Here is a 21,336-nt window from a genome sequence, read left to right on the forward strand (position 1 = left end):
CCTAAGCCGAGGACTCAGCTAACTTGTCCCCATACTCTTGACCCATGGGATCTGTGAGATAATAAATTTGAGTTGTTAGTCTCTGTACTTATGGTTGTTTGTTACCCAGCAGTAGTCAAGAAATGCTCCCGTGAGGAAGTGGTACACCAAAGAGTCAGAGTCTACCAAGGAGATAATAGGAAACGAGAAGATTGCTGATAGAGGAAGTAGCCTGCTCAAATGCCTGGTGGTGGAAGGGAATGTGGAACATTCAAGAACTGAAAGAATGCCATTGGCTGGGGTGCAGTCTATTCAGACAGGAAATGAATTGAGATAAGCCTGGAGAGATAACCAGGCCCCATAAGAGTTTGGTCTTTTTGTTAAGAGCATTGAGACCTCAGGAAGAGTTCTTTAATGTGTGTTGTAGGGTGGAGAAGAAAGAAGGATGACTACATGATCAGATTTGCTTTTTTGGAAGGATGATTCAGGCTGCAATTTGGAGGCTGGGTTTAGAGAGGGCAATGGTGAATGTGGAAACCAGCTAAGAATGCAATGTTGTAGTCCTGGAGAAAGAAGAGAGCGGTACACAGTTGAGCATGAGTAGTGGAGGCCAGAAGTGAAGAAATCCGGAAAATATTTAGGAAAAGCCTTGGAGACGACCACATGGAGATATCAGGTGGAGTGTTTCATGTACTGATATGAAACTAAAAAGGGAGGTCTACATGGAGAAAGACTCATTAATCCATAGAAGGCAATTGAAGCCATGGGCATGTTTGAAACCAGCAAAGCATCAGAGTTTTCAAAACTTTGTTCCTGCAAGATAATATTGCAAAGAAAACTTTTCGTAGCCAAAGATATAGGAAGTAAGAAAGTGTGTCAAGGAACCCAAGAAAAGAATATTTTGAAAAAAGAATTTTGCAAAGGAGGGAATAGTCTACAGTATCAATAAATAAATCAATAAATATTGATACTACAGTAGCAATAAATGAGAAGTCACGTGACAAGAGGTCAAAAGACATGAGGTCAGTTGTATTCTAAAGCTCAACAAAGAACTGCTTGGGTGGTGACTAACATAACATAATAAAATAAAATTAAATAAAGAACTGCTTGGGTGAGATAATGAGAGTTATGAGAAATGGAAACGGTGTAATATAAAGAGCATTTTGGAAAATTTGTGAAAAGGAGGATGGAGAGAGGAGAAAGGAGGTCAAAGAGACTTTCTGTTTGTTTGTTACTTGTTTGCTTAAAAATAGGAAAGATTTAAATACCAAGGGAAAGATCCAGTGAAGGAGTGAACTATATAGTCACTCATTACTGCTGTGCTTTTATTACTTAATGTGACTATTTGTTCTATGGAAAATGAGAATGTTTCTATTTAACAGCATGATCTTCTAAGACTTTAAAGCTATTCTTTTCCTTTTATATTTTTTCTTTAGTATTCTAGCTTAAATTTGAATTACAAATGATTCCAAAGGAAGTTTTTGCAATAAGTAGGCAAATACAAGAACTCATTTAGAGGTTAGTGTTTGTTGTTATAGTTGTTCTATGACCTGGGTTAATCAATTAACAAGACAGTACCTTTAATAGCAGCCCCTGCCTTCTGAGTACTGTCTAAACATCTGTGATAATTCTTTAGGCTCTAAAAGGCAGGATTGCTACTCACCAGGAGCTCAAAATCTAATGGATGAGCAGCCGAATAAAAGTACTGGAAGGTATATGGAATAGCAATGGGAAGAGAAACTGAAGGAGAATTTCTATTTCCTGCAGGATCATTAAATCCCACTTTTAAAATTAATTCTTGTCCTAAGAAGTCTATGCACTGTTTTCGTTTTTTTGTTCTTTTCTGATAACATATAAGAGCTAGAGCCAAGATTCTGTCATCACCACCCTTAAAATCAGGCTGTCTCCATGCCCCATGACACGACTTTAAGAAAGTCATGGAAGTCATTTGTTCACTGATTAGCAAACTTTACATATGAAGTTAGTCTTAGCAGTCATACTTTTTTGTTCCAATAGGATAAATTCAATCTTTACTCTCCTATGCTTCTATTTTCCCCCTGAACTTTCTATGCAGGCATCAACCAAGATTTTTCTATATGCCCTGCCCCCAGGATATGGTTGATATTGCAAAACTGCTGAGTAATTGCTCACTGTGAGTCTCAAAATAAACTTGTGACAATTACAACAGAACCTATAGCTTTGAAATAAATGAACGTGAATATTTTGAGTACCAAAAGTCTGAAGTTTGTATTGTAGAGGAATAATAAATGAACAGCACCAAAGGTCCCCCAGCAGCTCTAGGAGGCTGCTTCACTATCTTTGTCAATACTAGGAAGCCCACTAGGAGTCAAGTCAGCTCGTAGATCACTCAGTGATTATTCAAAGATGCACTGAACATTGATTGTGCAAGGCAATCCTTCTCATGGCTACCCTGACAAGTCATCTCATCTTTAGCTTCCAGCACACAGTTGGTTGATTGTCCTGTAAGAGTGACAACAAAATATACAACTCAACATTAAGGTTATTAATATACTTGCAGAAAGTAGATGGGCAGTTGCCTAGGTCTGGGAGGAATGATTGTCAATGGGTAAAAGGTTTCTTTTGGGGGTGATAAAAATGTCCTAATAGAAGGATTATTAATATACTCTGCAAGTATATTAATAACCTTAGTACCAAAAGTCTGAAGTATTGACAAAGATAGTGAAGCAGCCTCCTAGAGCTGCTGGGGGACCTTTGGTGCTGTTCATTTATTATTCCTCTACAATACAAACTTCAGACTTTCTGTCTCTATAGATTTGTCTATTCTGGACATTTCATAGAAATGATGGCATATAGTATGTGATCTTTTCTGGTGGCTTCTTTCACAAGAGAGAAAGTCTGTACCCTAGCATATATCAGTACTTCTTTTCTTTTGTGACAGAACGATAGTTCATGGTATGAAAAACCACTTAGTTCATCAGCTGATGGACACGAGTTGTTTCCAATTTTTGGCTCTTATGAATATTGATGCTATGGACATTTTTGTACTTGTTTTTGTGTGAAAATATATTTTCATTTCTTTTGGGGAGATACCTATATATTTAATACATGACAGTTTTTAGCAGCTACCATTGAAAGCTTTAGACTTCTATAGACCTGATGGTTTGGAAAATCTCATTCTCCTAACCTCTGCCTCCACATATAATCTGTACTTGAGTAGGACTAATCAGAAATAGGGTGAGATCTATGCCAAGCACACAGTGTGTGAACTCTTTTCTCTGTTTGTACAGATCATTTATATATTCTTAGAAAATTTTTAACTGGTTCTATATTGGTATATATGGTCAGTACATAGGAAACATCAACGAAGTTACTGAAATTAACGTAATTGTTAGAAGATATTTAGGAAAGTTGGTATTAATTACTGGTTTCATTCAAAATGAATGAATCATCTAAAAAATAATTCAAATGAATACCTATAAATGGGCAGGTGAGAAGTTTTGGAATCAGAATATTATAGTTATGTATATTAATAATCCTTCTATTAGGACATTTTTATCACCCCCAAAAGAAACCTTCTTGAACATGTAGATTTTGAAAATTTTTGTTTATGTAGTAAAAAATAAATGTTATTTTTGACAATTTAATGCTGTCAGGTAACATTACTCATATTTTACTGTTGCCTTCTTTTGAAAAGTGATGGATATGATATTTAAGTTGTTTAATTATTTGGCTGACTTGGTTCCTGAGGTTTGCCAAAACATTTTCTCTTTTGGCTTAAGAATTGTTTGGGAGTAGCTTTCATGTGAAATAGCAATGAAGTCATTTATGAAGAAAGGTATAAATATATACATAGAGAAAATTCTAGAATGGTACAGAATAAACCATATATAATAGCTCTGGAGAAGGAAGTTGAAAGGCAGAAACAGGAATGCCTGCAAGGGTTGAGAAGGAGAATGTTAATTTTTTTAACATATAATTCTATATTGTTCTTTCTGGTTTTTAAACAATGACCTGATATTAACTTTGCGATTTAAAAAAAAAAAGTCTCTGTGCCTTGAGAAACTCACAGGGCTCCGATTTCACTTTATTCACTTTGCATTTTATTTTATTTTTTTTCAGTTCACTTTGCATTTTAGAACACATTTTCGCCTTTTCTAGGTCATCCCTCTTCCCTGTTTTACATATAAAACATATCAAATGAGATAATTCTGTGACTAGACTATAGAATGTTTTTTGCTTTTTTCCTCTTTTTTTCTACAGAAAAGTTTTGTAAAATGAGATCACTAGAACACTGGGATTAAATAAAAATCAGTAATGGCACTAAATTCTCAAGATGGACATTCGGGGGCATCTATTAATCATAGATTATGTGTATCTTATTTATGTACCATCTCCAAATAAACTTATTTTAGTAGAGTGAGTGGTTTTGATTTGGTAAATGTTTACAGCAATATATTTCCAGAATAGGCCTTTCAGGAATGGGATAGATTGTGCATTCATGTTTTGTATAGGGAATGACAAATCCGATCAGTGCTTATCTCACTTTTTATTATTCTTATAATAAAAAATACAATAAAATAGAGTATGAATGTTCTGAGGCACTCACTGTTCTGTATAAATAGGATTTTTTTTTTTTTTTTTGAGACAGAGAGAACGAGAGACAGAGAGCGTGAGAGGGAGGGGGGTCAGAGGGAGAAGCAGACTCCCTGCCGAGCAGGGAGCCCGATGCGGGACTCGATCCCGGGACTCCAGGATCATGACCTGAGCCGAAGGCAGTCGCTTAACCAACTGAGCCACCCAGGCGCCCCTAAATAGGATTTTTAATTAAGGAACAAAACACATGATTACTTATTTTATTAACTTAATCTTAGTTTTTGTTATTGCATGCCTTTAGATCAGTTGCTATAAATTTATGTCTGAAATACCATCATGCCAAATAAAGGTCTAAAAGTGAATGTTGCTAAAGAAATTGAGATGTTATATCAGGGACATTCTTCAGGTAGAAATCTCATTTATCTTGTTTTAGATGATAGCCCTAGAGACCTCTGCTTTTTTTTTCCAGCTAAAGTAGCTTTTTTTTCTTTTAATGTCACAACAACATTGCTATCCCCAAGTGATTTTAGCAGAACAATTTTTAGATTTCATAATAATTTTCTTTCATAGTTAAACACTTAATGTACTGATTGATTAGAAAAAAGAAATATCATCATTCTAATTTTGGAGACAAGTCAAAATAATAGAGAGGAAAACCATGTAACATAATTTTAAAAAAATATTCAGACAACTTTTAAAGGAAACAATTATTATTTAATTAAATAAAATTAAAAATTATTTTTTAAAACCTTAAAAATACTCAATAATTCAACAAACATTTATCAAGCTAATACTAAGTATAAGACAATGCAATAGGTATTTTAGGATTCATTCATTCAAACATATTTACTGGGCATCTGCTATCTATCTGGCTCTGTTCTAAATTCTGGGATATGTTGGTGAATAAACTAAACCATTCAAAACAATTGTTGAGTACCATGATGTTCCAGATATTGTGAATTAAATAGAAAACATTCCTTGTCCTCATGCGGCTTATACTCTAGCTGACAAAGATAGAAATATGAAAGATAAGTAAAATATATAATATGTTAGACAGTGGTACTTGCTGAGAGGAAATCTAAATAAAGCCAAATTGGTGGTATGAAATGTCGGAGAGTATATGTGAACTTTTAGATAGGGTGCCAGGGTAAAATTAACTGAGATCATGAAGTTTTAGTAAGCACCTGAAGGAAACAGGCAGAGCTGTATCTGGGGACTATCTGATGGCTAGGCAAAGAGAATCCTAGGCAAAGGCAATCGAAATGCAAAGGTCCTGAAGCAGGCTTGTGTCTGCAATGTTCCAGGAGTAGCAAGGAGGTCAGTGTGGCTGTTGTGGAGAGAGCATGGTGGAATGAATAGCAGATGAGGACAAGGGGCAATGAGGAATCAATTACCTTTGGAATGGATTGTATATGGTCTTATAGGCTTTTACACTAAGAGGAATGTAAAGTCTTTATAGAGTTTTTTTGAGCAGCAAGATGACACAACTTAACTTATATTTCAGCAGGATCACTTTGTTGTCTTTAAAATATCTTGCAGAATGGCAAGAAAAAAGTAGGGAGACTCCTGAGAGGCCATCTCAACGAACGAGTTCAGATATAATGTTGCTTTGATCATGGTGAAGAGGTGGTGAACACTTGAGTATACCTTGAAGTTGGAGCCAAGAAGATCGTGTGGCAATCTTTCCATGGCATGTGAAAGTTAGGAGTCAAAAAATGACGCCAAGGTTTTGGGTTGATTGTGTTAGAGTAGGAGTTTGCCATTTAACTGAAAAGGGGAAAATGACAGCAGTGAAGGTTTCCCTCCTCAGGCCTCCCCCAGGAGTGGTGTGAGTTTAGTAATTCAGTTTTGTGTGTATTAAATTTGACATGCCTTTCTTTGGACATTCAAGTGAAGATAGATTATATGGTGAGAGATTTGGTCTCGTGACATAGTTGAGCATCATTAGCATATACATGATATTTAATGCCATGAGATGGGGATAAGGTCATTGGGTGGGGATACAAGCTAAAAAGGAGTGGTTTAAAAGAGTGGAGGGAAAGAGAAATTGTAGACATTGAGTGTAAACAATTTTCCAAGGAGTTTTGTTGGAAAGGGAAGGAGAGGGAGGATGGTAGTTGGAGATGGAAATGAAGCAACGATACTGGGTGATGGGTATTAAGGAGGGCACGTGTGGTGATGAGCACTGGGGGTTATATGCAACTGATGAATCGCTGAACACTGCATCAAAAACTAATGATGCACTACATGCTGGCTAATGGAACATAATAATAAAAAACAAAATAAAACTATAAAAATAAATATGAATAATATTAGTATTTGAAAAATATGTTTTTGAACCTCATATCATTTTCATTTAACATCTCACACAATTCATATTATTACTGTTAGTTAAAAAATATAAGAAGTAGGGCCTCAAACAGGTCACAGTTTGATGGGGATATAGAAAATGGGAGACAAGTACTGAAGAGACTTCATACCTAAGACACTCATCTGACCAGGGAGCATGATTTTTACAGTTGTGTTATGAACTCAGAGAAATAGCACTGATTCTGATGAAAAAATAGTGCTCAGAAAGGGTCAAGTGATTTGCTACACATTTTATAAGAAAATCAACTAGCCAGAGGTCACTGTATAAGAAGGGAAGTGGCAACAGACTGCAAAGTCATAATGTGATTTTGACTTAAATTGGAATTAGGACTTTAGAGGGAAAATGTCCCTAATGGGAGGAAAGTTTTTCCAGCAGAAATTGGACAGAGGGTATGTATATTATGAATCCTTATTCTTTGTGAAGAAGCATTTTTGAAATAAGAGATGGGTATCATAAAACTTAAATATTTTATATGATGGGTTTATTACTATTATGGATTGAATTATATATTCCTCTTATCTCAGAATATGATCTTATTTGGAAACAAGGTTGTTGCAGATGTAATTAAGATGAGGTCATGCTGGAGTAGGTGGGCCCATAACCCAAAATAACTGGTGTCCCTATAGAGGGTAAGAGACAGACACACAGACTCACAGGGGAGAACAGGATGTGACAACAGAGGTAGAGATAGAGGTGTTGCAGCTGTAAACCAAAGAACACCAAGGATTCCTGGCAACAGCTAGACCCTGGGAAGAGGAGAGGAAGGAGTCTCCTCTACAGATTTCAGAACATGGCTCTGCTGACACCCTGACCTTGGACTTTTAGCTTCCAGTACTGTGATACAATATATTTCTGTTGTTTTAAACCACCGACCCACCCAGTTTGTGGTGTTTTGTTATGGTAGCCTTAAGAAACAAATACACTGTCTATTCCCAGATAGAGGAAAATATAATTTTAAAAGTCTTGCCTAGAGTTTGGGTTACATCTTGAAATAAAAAAATGGAAACAAAAATGTAGCAATAAGGCACCCAAGGATGAGCGACTACATAAATGAAGAATCCTACAACATTACTACATTATTACATGCAATTGTTAAGCGTCAACCGTGTGACACTTTGCGTTATCCCAGATCTTCAAAGTAGTCTACCAGCAATGGAGGGAGTATAGCCCCCCCTTTACAGAGGAGGAGTCAGAGCTTAAACGAGTTACAGTAGTTGGTGAGAGAATTCTGTCAGCTGTCGGCCCTTTCTTACTCTTTTTTTTTTTTTTAAAGATTTTATTTATTTATTTGAGAGAGAGTGAGAGAGTGAGCATGAGCAGCAGAGGGGCAGAGAGAGAGGGAGAGAGAATCTCAAGCAAACTCTGTGCTGAGTGTAGAGCCTGATCTGGGGCCTGATCCCATGACCCTGAGATCTGACCTGAGCAGAAATCAGGAGTCCACCACTTAACCAACTGAGCCACCCAGGTGCACCCCCCTTCTCACTTTTATATGCCTCCCTTCCATTAAACTACAAGAGAAAATAACACATGAAAAATTTATGAAACATGGGAAGAATAATATGTAGCTTTCTATATGTTGGTGATTTTCTAGCACTTCATTTTTTAACACACAAGATCTTCTGCTTCATGTTTTATATATTCCAAGATAAAGAGATTCCACTGATAGAGCCACTAAGCAAGTGTCTCATTGCGCATGACTTGTGTGAGCAGATGCCAACATGAAAAAAAATCACTATGTGATTCTAAAAATAGGAATTAATGAAACAAATCAGATACCATAATTTCGGGAAAGGGTACCCAAATGAATAAAAGTAATTTGCCCATACCCCAAACAAAGAAAGAAAGAAAACAAATACTTGACAGAATTCTTTACTATAATGTATCACCTCAGGTAAGAAAATATAAAATGTGTCAAAAGCAGAATAAATGAACATAAACAATGAAAAATGGTAGGTTGAGCATGGTTTTTACCACACTTATCAAATAGAAAATCTGGAAATAATTACACCTTAAAACATGAAGGAGAGATAATATGTACTATGACTTTTTGTTATTCAGAGGCTTGTGTTTTGAAGAAAATGGAAAAAAAAAAAGAAAGAATTACACAAAAAAATATTCTGTTAAATGATAAGTGGAAAAATCAGGGGAAGTATTTTTGGCCATATACCAGTACCATATATCTGTATCTATGTTTTAGTACTTATCTTTTGTATCTTTTGCATTATCTTATATATCTTACATGTATCAATGCTTAATGAAAGGAAGTATTTTTGAAAAAGAACCCTCAATCAGGTAAGAGTCTCCAGCTTTTATGAATAAATTTCCCTATTATCCATTTTTCAAAATGTCCTATTTATACTGGCCTCATATGGCTAAGTTCTTGACCATAATTCTAGTTGAATTTCACTTTGTGTTGTCCAAGGAAGACATCTTTATCTTTTTGGGTAGGCTAAGGGGAGGTCAAAGGTCAGGCAGCTGGAGAGAGTGGTGGTTAATTTTTCTTGCCTCTAATCCTCTTCATCTTTAGCCACTTCCTTCCTTTGCTGTCTTATCCCAAAGCACACTGCTCACTGTGGCAACTGACATTTTCGGGAACATACTGCAGTGGTATCTGCAAAGCCTATTCGTGTTGAGAAATAGAAAGACTGGGATTCTTACATCAGCTCCATAAGATATTCCTCTGTGAGCCCAAGAATGAAACTGCCATTTCCTGTTCTTATATTATCAACATCGTCTGCAATAGTTTTATACATTATTGTGAAAGAGTATAGTAATTAGGAGGATAAACTTAGGTGCCAGACAGAGCTGGTTTCTGGATTCACTCTTCTCTGCTTACAAGGTGATGCCAGACTGAGTCTCTCTAAGCCCCAGCTTCCTCCAGAGCTTCCTGACCTGGTTCGTGAAAGCAAAGGACATAATGCTTAGGAAACACTACCCTTAGTGCCTGTAGCTAGTGGACAATATCAGCAAATGTTTTCAGTATTATCTGTATCACCCTAGACAAGTTACTTAACTACCCCGTATCTCAGCTTCCTTACTTGTAAAAAAGGGATAATTATATATGTTCTGATTAATAGAATTGCTCTAAGGATAAAAGAAGAATATTTCAAAAGTGCTGAGAACAGTGTGGGTTGTGTGTGTGTGTGTGTGTGTGTGTGTGTTTTAGAGAGGAAGTGTGAGAGCCTGCACAGGTGCCCACCCGAGCGGAGTGGGGGGCAAAGGGAGAGGGAGAATCTTAAGTAGGCTCCAAGTTGAGTGTGGAGCCTGACCTGTGGCTCTTTCTCACGACCCCGAGATCATGACCTGAGCCAAAATCAAGAGTCTGACGCTCAACCAACTGAGCCACGCAGGCGCCCCTTACACATAGTAAGTGGGTAATAAATGTAAGTTGTCATTATGATGATGATGATGATCATCAGTAGTATGAATGTAATCAGCAGCATTATTTATTAATGTGATAATAGTACAGTGAGATTCTAGCTGTGTTCATTTACACCTGGTATACATTAAGTGTGGCTAGCTTTGCATAGTAGTAGTAGTGTAATTTTAGTGAGTAGTCTGTTATATTCTAATTTAATTCACCATGAGACTCTCCAGTGGGTCTCCCTTAAGATGGGAGTTTAAAACAAGTATATACCTTTATTTGAGGAGTAATAATGTCCAAAATAATAATGTCTAAAGTAATAATGTCCAAAGCAAATTATGATATGGGTCAATTTATCAGGTCATTTACCTTCTTGGTAGCAAGAACATGGTAAAATGGAAGAGCAGTGGGATTCCCAGGGTGGTAGAGCAGGATCTGTAGACACAATAAAAGTTAAAGTTTGGGGGCGCCTGGGTGGCTCAGTCGTTAAGCGTCTGCCTTCGGCTCAGGTCATGGTCCCAGGGTCCTGGGATCGAGGTCTGCATCAGGCTCCTTGCTCAGTGGGAAGCCTGCTTCTCCCTCTCCCGCTCCCCCTGCTTATGTTCCCTCTCTCACTGTGCCTCTCTCTGTCAAATAAATAAGATCTTTAAAAAAAAAAAAATAACTGGGGCGCCTGGGTGGCTCAGTCGTTAAGCGTCTGCCTTCGGCTCAGGTCATGGTCCCAGGGTCCTGGGATCGAGCCCCACATCGGGCTTCCTGCTCCACGGGAATCCTGCTTCTCCCTCTCCCGCTCCCCCTGCTTGTGTTCCCTCTCTCTGACACATAAATGATAAAGTCTTTTAAAAAAAAAAAAAAAAGTTAAAGTTTGAATAGGTTATTATCCATATGACTGAAACTATTGAAGCTCTCTTCTTCCCGTTCTTCCCTTGATGCAAACATGGCTCCAGAAAGGTTTGGGTAGGGAATCAGTAGCAAAATTTGATTTATAGAAAATTTCCTCAGAATGCCACAGGAGGCAATGCTGATGGTAGAATGTCTTCCCTCAGAAAGAATGAAACAAATGGATGCATTCAATTGAATCTTCCATAATGGGAAGAGGTTGTTGATAAGAAATGACTGCCTGTTTAGTCTTTGAGTAGTAAAAATGCAATAGAAAGTGTGCATGAAAAGAAAGAATTTGAAAAGTTTAGGCTTATTAAGAAAATGTTATCAGCAAAAAAAGTCACTACATTGTAAAATCATTTGTGAACTAAAATGAAAGATGGAATTGGAAACTTAGCAAGGGGCATATTAAATATTAAAATATCACAATTTGCATTGAATTGTTGATTTTAGTGACTGCTAACTAGCACCAAATGTATGTAGGGTCATTAGCAATGTGGTGAATCAAGATTATATAGACAAGAGATATTGAACATTTTAGAGAAAGTACTCCCATCAGACTTTGTGAGGTTGACTAACCTTAGAAATCCCTTTTTTTTTTGGCACAGGTACAAAATTATCCAGATTGACTTTCTATGTATTCACATTCACCACATAATAAGCAATCAGGAGATAATTAACAGTCCCTGAATTCACTTTAAACTTTACAGACTCAGCTAAAGTAATAACTATTTCCTTTTGGAGGGCTGTGCCTTTTTGGAAAGTGGCTGTAAATGATGTAATATGTAATCAAACTAGTATTCTGATCAAATCAGGAATAAGTACCTTTTATGGTTAACATACAGGCAAAAGTAGAGGTGATTCTATTATATTAGAACACCAGGACCAGTCTGAAGCAGAGTCAAATAATGGGTACCTCACCCCAAAAAGAGGGTTTTTAAGACTATCACAGAGCTGGCTGATCCCAAACTGATCTTTTCATCAATTTATACAGTGCCTGAAATTTCTACCATTAAATTCATATTTTTGAGTTGACATCATGTCCAGATAGGATTTGTTTAGCTAGAGATAAGTTAGTTAAATGGGGTAATAAACATCAACACATTTGTTTCTGTTAGTTATGAGATAGATTTGCTGTCAGCTGCTATGGAGGGGAGCCAAGAGAGAAAGGGACAAACTGTGTGAAATACCTGGAATAAGAACCTATCTTTGGAGAACTAGGCCACACAGATTATCACACAGGGTAAGAGTGCCCTGGTACTTATTTGCAAGAAAGACGCTAAAGGTTGGGGATGGAAAACCAAATTGGGGGGTGGGGGAGAGGATGATTGTGCAGGTTCCATGGAAATCATCACTGTATTGACAATTTTGCTTAAACATGGATATTTTATAACATTTTTGAGAAGAGCTTTTACTAACAATTAAACGTTTTAAAAATTGTTGAAATCTTTTAACATTACCTTAGGGACTCTGAGGACAGTGATGTGTCTTGCTGTGTCTAGTATCAAAACATAAAATGTAAGACCCAAGCTTATAAGCCCAGCATTAAATCATTATCATCCTTATTTGTGTGGAAAAAATAAAACTTGATCTCTATGTCACACCACACCTAAAAGTTAATTGAACATGGATCATAGAGATAAATGTAAAATCCAGAACCATAATGCATTTAGGAGAAGACTTTGGGTAGATAGAGATTTCTTGGGCAGAACACTAAAAGCAACAACTATAAAAGAAAAAAAGTATATAAGTTGGATTTCATCAAAACTAAATGTGCTCATCAAAGGTCACTATGAAGAAAATAGCCAAGCCACATGTTAGGAAAAATATTTGCAGTATATACATGACGAAGGACTTGTGTCCCGAATATGGAAAGTCAAAAACAAAAGTTTGAACAACCCAATACAAAGATAGTAAAATAAACACTTCAGAAAATTATTTATATAAAAGGCCAATAAGCACACAGGAAGGGGCTTAACATTATCAGTTATCAAGGCAATGCAAAATAAAACTATAACGAGATACCATTTCAGACCCATTAGAGTGGCTACAACCAAAAAGATTGATAACACTAAAGACTGGCAAGGCCATAGTGCAGCTAAAACCCTCATACATTGCTGGCAGGAGTATTAAATGGTTCAACCATTTTAGACAACTATTTGGTAGTGTATTATAAAGTTAAATATATATCCACCCTATGTCCCAGCAGGTCTACTTCTAGGTACTCACTAAAGAGAAATGAAAACATAAGTCTACAAAAAAACTTGTACAAGAATACTCACAGCAACTTTATTCATAATAACCAAAAGCTGACAACTCAAATGTCTATTAACATGTGAGAAGATACAAAAAATTGTGGTATCATCACACAGTGGAGTATTATACAGCAATGAAAAAGCACTAACTACGGCATCCATCATGAATAAATCTCAAAAGACATTGTGTCAGGTAAACAATGCCAGGCACAGAAGAGTACATAGTCTATGAATCAATTCATATGAAGTCCAAAATCAGACAAGTGTATGATGACAGAAATTAGAAAGTGGCTGTGTAAATGGGGGGAGGGAGGGAGGGGGTGAGATTAATGGAAAGGGGATTTAAGGGGACTTTTCAGGGTGCGAAATGCTCTACATTTGTTTCGGGTGGTGGTTTCATGGATGTACAGAATTATCAAAATCTTAAAATCTATGCATTTTTTACACATTAGTTTTATATATATATATATCAATAAAAATAATTCTCAAATGGATTCTTGTATGTTGAATTCCTACTATATAGCAGACAATGTACTGGTGGCTTCGTAAGTAGAATCTATAAACAAATCTATCAATCCTTATGGGTTAGGCTTCTCCCTACCCCCTTATTTTAACATGTGAGAAATTTAAAAGCCTTTAGATTAAACTCCGTGAAACTTATATGGCCCGTAAATGACAGAAATGATATTTAAGCCAAGGTCTGGTGCCCAAACTCATGCTTTTCCCAAACTGTCACTTTCATAGTCAATGCTTCTTACAGTTCCTAATAACAAAATAAACAGACTTGGGAATTTGTGGGTGCAATTGAAAAAAAAAAATGGAGCTACAGAGAAACAGCTCAAAACTGTGACCTGATGTCTGAAACTTTGTTTGTAACAACTTATGTGTCATAGAGAGAAGCACAAAAGGATTCTGAGTATAATACGGAACTCATACAATGCACAATGCCTATTACGTAAATGATTTCAATATGAACTATTTTTAAGAAGCTAAGGTATTTAGTGTATGTACCTATTAGAATAAGTCACTTTATAATCCTTTCTTTTGATAGAGTTACAACTGTCAAAAATGTTTCAACCAAAAAAAATATATTCTTTTTTCTTCTATTGCTCCTTGCTAAGACAGCGTTTTACTGAATAGGAGAAAGAAACTATAGAAACATGGAGAACAAATATGACTTTTAAAAGGTTAGCTTACAGAATGCTGGAGTAAATGATACAGCCAGAGAAGCTTCAGAAGTTATCTCTTCACATATGAGTTTCCCAGGGGACCTGGGTGGCTCAGTTGGTTAAGCTCAGGTCCTGATCTCAGGGTTCTGGGTTGGAGCCTAGCGGCTGGCTCCCTGCTCAGCAAGGAGTCTGCCTCTCCCTCTGCCCCTCCCTCCTGCTCGCTCTCTCTCTTTTTCTCAAATAAATAAATAAATAGAATCTTTTCAAAAAATGAGTTTCCCTTGCTCTTTTTCATAGCGCTTAAGTTTTTTCTATTAGAAATTAATTTCTCTTAGGGCTTGATGGTATTTTTTGCTTCTCACAAATATCTTATTGAGATGCAACTACCTCTTAGAAGAGGTGAATCATTACGCTTTATCCATAAAAACATGAGTTTGTGAATAAGGAAGCTGAAAATAGAAGGCAAATTTTTTAGTGAGAGTAGGATAGGCTATGCTGTGATAACATATAAATCCTAACTATTCAGTGGTTTTATATAGGATTTATTTCTCACTCACAAGATTTCTGATGTAAGTCAGGCGATCCTTGAGACACCTTTTTTCAAGGATCCAGATTGCTTCCATCTTCTTGTTTTGCTTTCTCAAAAAGCAGCATCTATGGTTTCTGCCTGAGGACACGGCATGTGTCATCTCCACTTACATCCTGTTGACCAGAACCCAGTCTCACTGTCCACCTTACTACAGAGAAGACTAGGAACTCTTCCTGTGTGTCCAGGCACAGGAAATGATGCACTGAATGCATGCACACAACGCTGTCTGCCCCATAGCAGAGTTATCATTAGCAGTGAGAGGATACTGAAAGAGAAGTTAGCAAATTTCAAATGTGAATTTAGCCAATTTCAGGAAACATCTAGGATGGCCCACCTTGTACAAACATGTAAAATTTGGAATTTGGAAACTGGAGCCACCTCGTTCCACGAATATATTCTCCCAGTAGGAAACTGTTGACTGCCCTGTTGATTGCTCCATATTGTTAACTCTCAAAACTTATCCTCAGGAAGGTTCTGATGTGTTCTTTTGTACTGAGGCATAGGGACGTCACCATCTGGCGCATGATCAAATGGAGTTCTCTGCCTTCTTGACGTCCCTAAGAAGTTCACTGTTGAGATTTCATGCCATTCATCCCCTCGAGTAAATGCATTTAAGAGAATGCCACTTATTTTAAATCTGCTTAAAAAAAGAAAGAAAACAAAAGAAAACAAAACATGTGATTTGCAGATTAAGTGTGCTCTATAAATTTCATACTCATACCAGGTATTTTAAAACATGGAGCTGGAGTTCTAGGAGAAAGAGATGTAAAGAAATGATGAAGTAGACTCACTGTGAATAAATTACAATCATTTTATTTAAATATTCTTTATAGGGGGCGCCTGGGTGGCTCAGTTGGTTAAGCGACTGCCTTCAGCTCAGGTCATGATCCTGGAGTCCCTGGATCGAGTCCCGCATTGGGCTCCCTGCTCAGCAGGGAGTCTGCTTCTCCCTCTGACCCTCCCCCCTCTGATGTGCTCTCTCTCTCTCATTCTCTCTCTCTCAAATAAATAAATAAATGAAAATCTTAAAAAAAATAAATATTCTTTATAGGAAGGGGATTTTCCAAGTCTTCTCATCATGATTTGCAATTCTATGAAATGCACCACTGAGAAGTTGAGATGGAAAATGAAATTTTGTTTCTGTTTGAAAATCATCTTTATAAGTATCATTTTATCACTAAGGAGAAAAATTTAGCAAATATCTCTACTTAGCTCTGAATTTCTTTTCATCAATATAAGGAGATAAAAAAGTAAATTCTTTGTAGAAACTTATTTCAAAAGACTTTACCATTCTTTTACAGAAAATACTGTTTCACATCATCTTATGTAATAAAAATTGATTGCCACCAGCTCAGTTCAGTACAATGTTTGAGCAATTTCCTCTGACACTGTCACAAATGTTAAAATGTTTAACAAATATTTCATAAATATAATTAAGATGATTATAGTAAGTGATTTCTCATTATATTTCTTTGCAATTTGATATGTGTAGCAAAATGTCAGGTGATTCCCGTTACTGTAGAAATCAATTGGCAGGTGATAAATAATTTTTACCAAATGATTGAATCAATGTCAGCCTCCAAGTAAAAAACTATGTTGGACATATTATGAGTAAAGTGACACTGATTGTTTCTGAAGTCATTGCTCTGAGTATAAAGTTTAAATAAATAATGGATCTATTGAGGGTTAGAGAAAAGGCTTCACCATAAAAAGGCCAGGTTGGCAGACATTATGCATGGAAACCAAAGCAAACAACAAAAAACACCACCACAACAGCAACGTCCAACTTCTGATTTCTTACCATCATATGCATTTGATTGCCAACTATTTGGTTAAAATAGTCTTTTCCACATGTCAATTAAATGAAAAATTCTGATCACATTGAGTATTTCTTTCAGGACACATGATTTTGATGATTTTGGTCCCCTTTCTCTTTCTTTTTGTCTCGGTAGCCATGAGGCAATAATCTGTAAGAATAGGGAGATGATGAGGCTGAATAGAGCAGCTGTGTGATTGACCATGACAGTGGTCAGAATCCAGAGGACCGAATCAGCTAACTGGGGTGAGGATTAGCACCCGGGAATCTGCTGATTGATGATCACCACCTCTTCTCAGCTCCAACACAACATGACACATCCTCCAACCAAGTCATCTGAAATAGGAGATTGTGGAATGAACTTGACTTGAAGTGAGGGTGCTTTCCCGAAGGAAAGAGAAAATTAGAGAGAGAAAAAAAGCCTTGATTATAAGCACTATGATTAGGACCATGATAACCACAGTTCAAGCTGAAGCATAAAAGGCTTTGGGTCCTTTTTTTTTTTTTTTTTAAACAGACATCAGTAAACTTGGCAGATGCAGCTTTGACGATCCTTAGAAGTAGTAACCCTTGTTCAGTCTAAATCTAGCCTCCTTATATTCCCGGCAATTGAAAGGTGCTGAGTGATATTTTTTTTAAAAAGGATATATAGTACATGAAAATATTAATGCATATATTTCCTAAAGGTTTTGGAAAATAATAAAATATATTGGGGTAAATTATATTACAAAATAGTATAAGCTTAAAGTTAAGATAAATGAAATTTATCTTCTTAAGAAGTTGATGCTTAAAGCACAATTAGGAGACATTATTATTTCAGGTCGCCCCCTGTCCCCCAGAAGTCTTTCTTCCAGCCCTTTCTCTTATTCATGAGTACCATCATTTCATAAATGGAGAATGCTTTTAACTCCAGTTTAAATCAAAACAGTAAACATACAAAAATAGCATTTCTTTTCTAATACTTCTTTCTACTAATTCTTTCCTCCCTGGTCTGAGGTCTCGTATGTGGGGAGCAGGGTAAGGAATGGGCTTTGACTTGAGAGTTAAGAGAGAGAGAGGAGTCAGCAAAACTAAATTTTCCTTCTCTAATTTTTCTTTACAAGTATATGATTTGGGGTATTATTTTAGAAATGCAAATGAGTGATCTTATAAAGGCCCATTTGAATGTTTTAATACTAAATACATAATTTCTGGATCTGGCCAAATTCTAATCTATGTTGGGAAAAAATTTATAATGTAAAGGAGTAAACTCCTCTAGAGGTTAGGAGAAGTTTTGGCGAAAAGAAGGAGTTTTTTGGGCAAGGTTTGATACACCTTCAGTGCCATTTTTTTTTTTTAAACTTGAGAAATGGAATTCTCTGAAATTGATAATAGAGGAGAAGCTTGTAAATGAGCTTTATAAATCATTACTAATGTGACTATTTCTCAATTGTTTCTAAATGAAACTCATAAGTGAGAAGATGGTTCTTATCTTCTTGGGTCAATTCAACAAATATACAAATTTTCCAGTGATAAGAAGCCATTCCATCTATAAATTGTGCATTCTTCCTTCGAACAAACATTTATTGAGCACTGATATGCTGATCTCTAGTAGGCACCAGACCAGGCCTTATGGCAGTGAATGAAAACCCTCCATTTTTGTAATAGAAAATACGTATAAACCAAAACAAGCACACTGAATTTTGCTAAAATTGCCAAATTTGCCAAAACACAAGGCTTTCCAATAATGCTCATTTCATTGCTAGAGCGTAAAAAGTGGAATAGTTTTAATTTAAATAGATGTTGATATGGTCAATTGATGGAGCTTTCTCAGAGGTACATTTTGATCTATGTATCTAAGTTTTCTGAACTTAAATTGAAAATACCCATACTAAAATGACAATTAGCTTCAAAGTTATCCTCGAATCTATGAAACACTCTTGATATTGACAGGGTTTAGAAAGCCAGTCAATAATTCTACCTCTGAATATTGAAATAAGCTTGTCCACATAAAAATGAGTCACTTATTGGGTGTTTAATAAAATTACTTGTTTATTCATCTCAACAGGAGACTAGGGTTGTGGGGCGCCTGGGTGGCTCAGTTGGTTAAGTAGCTGCCTTCAACTCAGGTCATGTTCCCGGGGTCCTGGGATTGAGTCCCACATTGGGCTCCTTGCTCAACAGGGAGCCTGCTTCTTCCCTGCCTGCCATTCCCCCTGCTTGTGCTTGCTCTCTGTCTCTCTCTGTCTCTCTATCTCTCACTCTCTCTGTGTCAAATAAATAAATAAAATCTTAAAAAAAAAAAAAAAGGAGACTAGGGTTGTCATATACCAAAAAGCATAAAGAGGATGGCAAACACAGAAAAAAAAAAATGAGGATGAGAGAGTAAGAGTAAAATCATCACGATTTTGAATTCATTTATTTAAAAAACTATCACATGGAGAAAGAAATGGATTAATTTTGTAGTTCACAAAAGCAAGAATAAATTGGTAAGTTACCTAGAGATAGATTAAGCCTAAATACAGGGAAGAATTTTCCATCAGAATTTCCCAAAAGGGGAAAAAAAAAAAAAAGATGAACTGACTCAGGAGGCTATGATTTCTTTCTCCCTGGGAATATTCAAGGACAGGAAGGAATTCTTTCATTCATTCAACAAATGGTTATTGCCTGCCCGCAGACACTGTGTAGGCACTGAGCATAAAATGATAAGTAAATTGGGATGAACTATTTGCTCTCATGGCACTTTAAATCTAGTGGAGGAGACAGGCACAAACTGAGTAGATGTTCTAACTACCCTAGTAATGAACAAACTGCAGTAGTGGTAAGAGGTGAAGCTAGGTGGGCAGATAATTCATGGGTCTGTCTTAATCTGGAATGTCAAGGGAGGAAGTGACAGTTGCGATCTGTCACTTTCACTTTCTTAGAAGGCTAAGAAAGAGTTAACTATGTACAGAAGAAATAGCAGGAGCAAGCATGGCGCATTCAAGAAACCGGAAAAAGCTACTACTGGGGCAAGGAGAGTGAGGGGGAGCACAGTGTGAAGTGGGAAATGCAATCGGTGGTGAGACTGTGTGACCTCACAGACTGTGTTAAGAATTATTCTGTATTTGTTTTTACTTTTTTCTTTTTTTGTCCTAAGAACACTGGGACACTCTTAAATTTTTTTTTTCTTTAAAGGGAGTATTATGATTTGTATTTTGTATTTGTATTTTGAAAAGATTGGTCTCTTGATGCTGAGGAGAGAATTCATTGGAAGGGGGCAAAAGTAGATATGGGGAGTAGATGTGGTTTTTGAATAATATAATCGAGGAGGGAGGTGTTGTCTGCTTGGACTAGGCTGGTGGCACTGGAGATGGAGAGAGGAGGATGGATTTGAAAAATACTTTAGAGGTACATCAGTAGGCTCTGGGGTCAATGTGGGAGGGGTTCAGGGTGACTCTGAAGTGCTCGTGATTCAGGTAGAGGGACTGTTGATGGCATCAGAGGGTAGGGAGAGCGAGAGAAGAGCATGGGTTTTGAGGTGCCTTTACAGGATCAAAGAAGAGATATAAACAGGGATTTGTTTATACTGATCTGGAACTCAGGGGAGTAATGCAGACTTAAGATAAAATTTGTGAATCAAATTATAAGGATTGTAACCATAGCAGTGGGAATGAATGATACAGTCTGTGGAGTGAAAAGAGAAGAGGACCAAGTCTTGAGAAGCTGCACTGTTTCATGGCTGGGCAAAAAGAGGATAAACTTGCAAAGAAATCCGAGGAAAAGCAGTCAGATATGGGGGAAACCGATTCTTTATGAGAAACCAAGAGAAAAGAATATTTCAAGAAGTGTCAAGAAATCAACAATGTCAAATATGTCTAAGAAGTCAAGACTCAGTATTGTCCACTGGTTTTGGTGACATGTAGTCCCTATATGACCTTGCAGAGAGGGAGTAGGGATTCATGTAGGAGAGAAGTTGGATGAGATAAACTATAAGGCTCCTTTCAGCTGTAAGGGTCTTCAAAATTTTGTCATGGAGAAATACATTTCTAAGTTACTTTATAGTGAAGTTGTTACTTCATCTGCTCCCTCAAAAATGTTTTCTAAATTTGGGACAATAAATATTTATAGGGAAAAAAAAAAGCACTGCAAATTTGTGTAATTATGTTTATAACTTTTCAAAGACCATGGTCAAAGTGAAAATATTTGTGTCTTTTCTTTTTGTGTCTTAATAAAAATCTCTCCAGCTAGACTGCCTCCTGACCTTATTCTCCACAGCAATTCACACAGTAGATTACTTGACAATTGTAATCTCAAGGCTGATTTTAAACATCTTCATTTTTTCCTTAACCGGGAAACCAATGGGACATATCAAATT

The sequence above is a fragment of the Leptonychotes weddellii genome, chromosome 7 (assembly GCF_054177405.1).
Source record: "Leptonychotes weddellii isolate Sample4059 chromosome 7, ASM5417740v2, whole genome shotgun sequence".
NCBI classification, from domain to species: domain Eukaryota; kingdom Metazoa; phylum Chordata; class Mammalia; order Carnivora; family Phocidae; genus Leptonychotes; species Leptonychotes weddellii.